General features: G+C 34.5%; 1 long non-coding RNA gene across 1 annotated transcript; it reads right to left on the bottom strand.

Moving 5' to 3' along the window:
* Positions 1 to 2730: 2730 nt before the first annotated feature.
* On the bottom strand, positions 2731 to 6088 carry LOC144236053 (uncharacterized). The gene is made up of 3 exons (XR_013336399.1): positions 5821 to 6088; positions 5330 to 5429; positions 2731 to 4028 (listed from the first exon to the last, which is right to left on the bottom strand). It is a non-coding gene; the product is annotated as an uncharacterized LOC144236053 (long non-coding RNA).
* Between the last annotated feature and the right edge of the window lie 14 nt (positions 6089 to 6102).

Here is a 6102-nt window from a genome sequence, read left to right as displayed (position 1 = left end):
TCAGATTCTGTGTCTCCCTCTCTTTCTCTGCCCCTCCCCCACTTGTATTCTGTATCTATCTCAAGAATAAACAAACATTAAAAATTGTTTTTAAAATAGTGCAAGTTTATTTGTGTCAGTTGATAATGCATTAATCCATATAACCACTATGTCAATGAAAATATTTTGTTCATTGGACACATGAATAGATTTAGAAAATATAGATGATTTAGAAAACTATAGATGATTTAGAAAATAATCATTTTTGTTAATGTCAAAATCTTAATTCTAAGAAGTCTGATTAGCAAAATGTAATATAAAATGATAGTTTTATAATTCAGCTCATAATATTAGAAACTTTTCTCTCTTCTATGAATATATTTTACTTGTAAAAATTAACAGTTGAAGAATTTACCAACATATATCATATTTCCAACAAGTTAAGAAATATAACATGGTGGATAAAAACAGCTTAATTGTTTCTTTTAGTAATCAATAATAGTGCTTTAATTTCTTCATACTTTATTTCCTTTATTTTTAAATAAACTAAATGTTTTAATTTATAGCATGGTGAAAGGATAAATTATTATGGTGCTTAATAATGTATTTATAAAAATACAAAGTCTCATGAAACAGGAAAAGTTCATCATTTTAAACATGGTTTACTAAGGCCAAATATTTGTCAAATATTCTGAAAAATGCTGTCACTTAGTAATATTTCTAAATGTTGGATAAAAATTAAATGCAGTAAGCCCTTGTAGCAATATTGAAGATGGAATTTTAGGTTTATTACTTAATTTCATCCATTAAATAAATACTTATGGATTTCCTTCTCTGTGTAAGGTCTTGTACTAAGTGGTACAGATTCAAAGCAAAAGGGGTGAGCATAAATATGAAAAAACCCAATCATGGTTTCTCCTTCATCAAATTGAGAGTAGGCAGCTTTTTTTCTGAAATAGGTTAGGCTCTGAATTCTATTACATGTCTGTGAAGACATTATTAATCACACAAAAATACATATGGCAATACCAATACTACTTAACAGATGCCTCCAGAATGCTTCTATTATCCCAGTATTTTATAAGTGATAGAAACATACAATGGGAATCCACCCAGACTTTGGAGCCATAAAGTCTGATTTCTGATTCTGAATCTTGTACTTAGTTTGTGACTTTGGGCAAATTAATGAAGCTCTTTGAGACTATCACTGTGTATATGAAATGTTTATAACCAAACTGCACAGTATATATATATATTGAGATAATCTATTTGAAGAAGTAAGTCTGTAGTGAGTTCTATAAAATATTCTATGAATCTACTTATCTTTCCCTTTAACAATTAAAAATTTTTATTCAACAACAGGTAGGTTTTAAATCAGGGTAGACTTTCTTTGAATCCTTAAAATGTAAATAACCACTATATATTCTTTCTCATATGTATTCCATCTTTTACAATATTTCAGATTAGTGTAAATAAGAGCACTTTATATGTATTTAAAAGTATGTTCACATTTGCTTTCATTCTTATTTAATACAAGAACAAAAATCCCTTTGAAGTAATGATAACTTCAATGGATTTTGTTGTTGATTTTCTTTTAAAAGTGTTGTCACTTCCAAAAAAAGTAACTTGGATGTTACTTAAATATTGATGTTTATGAAGAAATGAAGAAGAATGGCTTCAGTTACTCCAGAAAACTGAACATTCCTAAACAACTGAAGTTTTATAGCTTTTCTGGTATTTGGAAAGCTCTTTGTTAATGAAAGATGGATTTTTTTTTTACAAAATAATGTTTCTATCACAATGTACTGTATAAATCTCTGCATTTATTTCATATTGTATACGTGTGGTTTCAGATGTAAGTTTAATTAACCATCTTATTTTGAGATGATGGCTTTCCTCTTGATACACTTCTATTTTTTATATTGGTAGGGAAATTGAAAAGTAGAACTGCAGGTGATATGATGGAATGTGATATTGCAGGTGTTGGAATTATCTACACTTTAAGGTTGTACGGGGGGTGGTGGGTAATAGTCTGGGGACAACCCTCTGAAGAGCAAAAACAGTAAGAATATTTCCTGAGAAAGTAAAACTACACCAAGAAATGTTCCCCAATCATTGAAGGCAGGGCTGGGGTTTGAGGGAAGAGAATGGGGAGTATAAAACATGATGGGGGAATAGAAATTTTCTACAATGAAGAGTATTCGTTGTCAACAAAATAAACTCCAAAAAGGATACAATTTCTTCATCTTTGTACTACCTTCTCTTTCATCTATTCCTTGTCCCAATCTCAAACAACAGCTGCTTTAATAGCTAGTGTTACAATTTAATTGATTTACAATGAATACTAGCTAAGAAGTTAGGGAAACTAAATTTAAAGTTCCTTGGATTACCAGTTAGTGCATGATTACACTAATCAACCTCTCTGGTTCTCAATTTCTTCATCATAATGGAGTTAGGTTCAACGGCCATTAAAGTCCCTTGAAGTTCCACCTCACAGTGGTCCCCTCTTATCTCTGGTTTCACTCTCCCTGTTTCAGTTCCCTACCTGCAGCTTCAGTTTCCGGAAACAGAGGATCCTCTTTCTAACAAGAAGTCAGAAGGTCAATAGTAGCCTAAGGCTATGTCACAGTGCTTATGTCATTCACCTCTCTTCATCTCACCACCTAGGCATTTTATCATCTCCCATTATCACAAGAAGACAAAAGGTGAGTATAGAACAATACTCAATGCAATAAAAAACCATGAGAGACATACATTCATACAACTTTTATTACACTCTATTTTTTACAATTGTTTTGTTTTATTATTGTTCAATTCTTCCTGTGCCCAATATATAAATTAAACTTTATCATAGGCGTGTATGTGTATGTAGGAAAAAAAACACAGTATACTTAGGATTCTCTACTATCTATGGTTTCAGGCATCTGCTGGGAGTCTTACAATGTATCCCTTCTGGATAAGTGGGGGACACTGCTATACTGTTTTTTGAGATTCAAATATATTGGCTCAGTTTATTTAGCAGAATATTTATTTTATGGAGTAAGACAAGTAGATGCCTGCACACTTAGGTTTTTAAGAAACGTTAGGCACTTTCAAAGAGAAAGATCTAAACCCCAAATAAACATGTAGCAGAGACTAAGCTGAGTAAACTTCAATATTCTACTGAGGGAAATTACATATGCATACGTGTATGTGTATGTGATATGACTCTTTTGTATGCAAGGAACAGTTTGAGTTTATTTATCTTACTACACTTTTCTAATAAATTTTATTTAAGGTTAAAACAATCTAAAGCATATTGACATTTTTTTTTTTCACAAACAAATGGATTCACAGTTTCCCCAATACAATATACCTTTTACATTGCATTTAGGTTAGACATTTTCACAGATTAATAGGTAAGAAATATATTAGGTAGTACCTACACACTTAAAAGAAGGAGCCAGGATAGCAAACCAAAACATTACCAGTATTATAAAATGTGTTTAGATACCCACTGCAGAAGTAGATTGAGATGATCCAGGAAAAGACATGCTGAGTATAAAATTAAAATGTATAACTTTTGAGACAAGTCTAAGTACAAACCAGGTAAAAGCTAGCTAAGAGATGTAAAAGCCTATGGCTCTATATTGATGTTCATCAAATTTAATCATATGAGTTAGTGTAGTGTTTAAAAACTTAGATAGTTTAATAAACTTTAAGTGCTATTAACTATGTTAAAGTTAAACCATGGGTCACAAAGTTAATATTTTTTATTCTGTACTTTTTATTTTCCAAATATTTAAAAGAAGAGCTACCTTACATTTATTTTACATATAAAATAAAATTTTTAATGTTATGTTTTCTAACTTAAGCTGGGTCCTCAGAAAACAATTGCATCTCTTTGAATAACAATTTAGTTAAGTAAGTTTAAGCAGCATATTAAGAACTTATATGAGAAGTATGTTGTCTACATATCACAACTGTTGAGGTTACATTTGTAACAAATGTAATTCAGGACATCCATCTTCTTTCTGTGGACCTCAGATCCCCCTCCAACATTTGTCAGCCTGTGTAAAACAGAGACAACACAGAAATGAGCATTTGGGTAAAATTAGATCACGGAAGAAAAACTTCTGCTCTAGGTCCTTACTGTGGCTGGAACACAGCCTAAGAGAGAAAGAAAAACAAAGTTATACACACATGAAAATTTTTCCCTGGACAGTTTTGGTAGTAATCACAACTATAGATACTTGTGCACATGCACAGCTTGCCTTGCTGTTGTAATATGACACATAACTATCTCTCTTCTGGGATTTCCCAGTAAGAATTTCTAGAAAATTGATGCTTTGAAATGAAGTCTATTCTTGTCAATGGAATTTTAATGTCAGGTACTTTAGGTGAAATTAAAGCCGTCCTATTCGTATCAGGAATAGCTTATTCTGTATCATTAAAATTTGGGAGTAAGAGGTGTAGAGTGTAAGGTATGACAACAATAGAGAAAAAATAATATACATATTACACCAGTTAAATATATTCTGTAACTCAAAATTGAAATCATTTCTCTTAGAGCAAGTCTCCTTTAGTTTTTCACATCCACACTAGTCAGCTTACACTTGATAAACCAAGTTCACACAATTTGCAAGATGGATTATTCTGCACACTTAGTGACATATGATGTAAGCACAATCAAGAGGTGTTTGACTTCCTCCCTCTTTTACACTCTTCACATAATGAGCAGATGCAGGCTGGGGGTGCTATAGACTCATGGAAACCAGAGGGCTTTCTGATTTTACAGGTGTCACTACAACATGCAAAGAGCTATCTTGGATGCTAATAATTTGTATCTGGTACAAGAACTGGAATAAAGATGTGCATGTTAGTAAGGGGTACTAGAGCTTTAACCTACCTTCAGCCTAAAGCTTACTTATTAAGCTGCAGCTGCATACACATTCTTATTTCTGGAATGGAAAGAATATCATATTTTAGAACATGGGCAAAGTATATAAAAACCATGGACAAAGGGCTACTACCAGTGCCTTTTTTTCTTTATTTTGAGAAAGAGTTAGTAAGAAAAAAAGGAGATATTTAAATACTCTTCCTACAAGCAAGCAGTAATCAGATTTCCCTGTGTGTAGGTTTTGAATGTAAGAACTGAAGAGCCTTAAAGCCTTCATATTGCCTCCTTAAAAGCCCTTAAGTTCAAATTCACTCTTACATGCTGCTATTCTCCTAGGAAGAGAGAAAAGAAAATTTGCACTGACCCAGCTCGTGATTTACATACAGAGAGCAAATAAATGAATGGAGTGGGGGATGGGACAGTGAGAAGCAATGTGTTTCCTTTTCAACCGCAGAAAATAAGATTACTTACCAAGAACATTTTTATCCAGGGCAAATGTTTATTCCCTCTATCATTCGGCGCCTCAGTCTCTGCAAGAAATCAATTTCCACTCTACCTTTCCCTCCTATTTCTAAAAAAAAGAGAGAGAGGCGGATACTGCTTAAGCTTCATGGTCCAGAGGAAGATAGAGCAGAGGGCAAAAGACTCCCACAGCGTTCTTCATCCAGATCCAAGCTCTGGGAGTGAACCCATGGGGAGAGAGGGATCTTCTCTAAGGAGGGTACCGAGGGTGGCGAGGGGGGATCACTTCACAGCCAAAATATAAATCATCTACAAAGAGAATTACCAGCCCCTAGTCACACAAGCAATTGCCTGGGGAAGTAGGTTTCAAAGAGGAAAGGGAAGTTCCTCATTGAGAGAGAGAGACAGAGAGAGAGACAGAGAGGGATCTGGGTTTCGGGTTTGAGCTTGGAGAAGGGATGGGACCATGGAGAGGAAGAAGGGAATAAAGCTAATCTTACCCGATCGATCAGGCGATCGTATGTGCTGTATCGGGATACGAAAATGGCAAGATAATGCATTCAGCAGCAAAGCCATTTCTAGCCCACGCTCTCTCGGTAACTGTGCAGGAATCAGAGGGGACGCGAGAACCTCATAGACTGTCACCCGCTCCCCCGGGAACGGTGGTCAGAACCCCCAAAGTCCCAGCTTCTGAAACAAGGCATCTGGAGCTGAGGTGTCGGGTGCAATGAATTGCCTTGAGTCGCGGGCTGCAGAATTCTCCGGGAACACGGGACCGGGGA

This window comes from Crocuta crocuta, unplaced genomic scaffold (assembly GCF_008692635.1).
Source record: "Crocuta crocuta isolate KB4526 unplaced genomic scaffold, BGI_CrCroc_1.0 scaffold1245, whole genome shotgun sequence".
NCBI classification, from domain to species: domain Eukaryota; kingdom Metazoa; phylum Chordata; class Mammalia; order Carnivora; family Hyaenidae; genus Crocuta; species Crocuta crocuta.
This window is presented reverse-complemented; position numbering and strand designations above follow the sequence as displayed.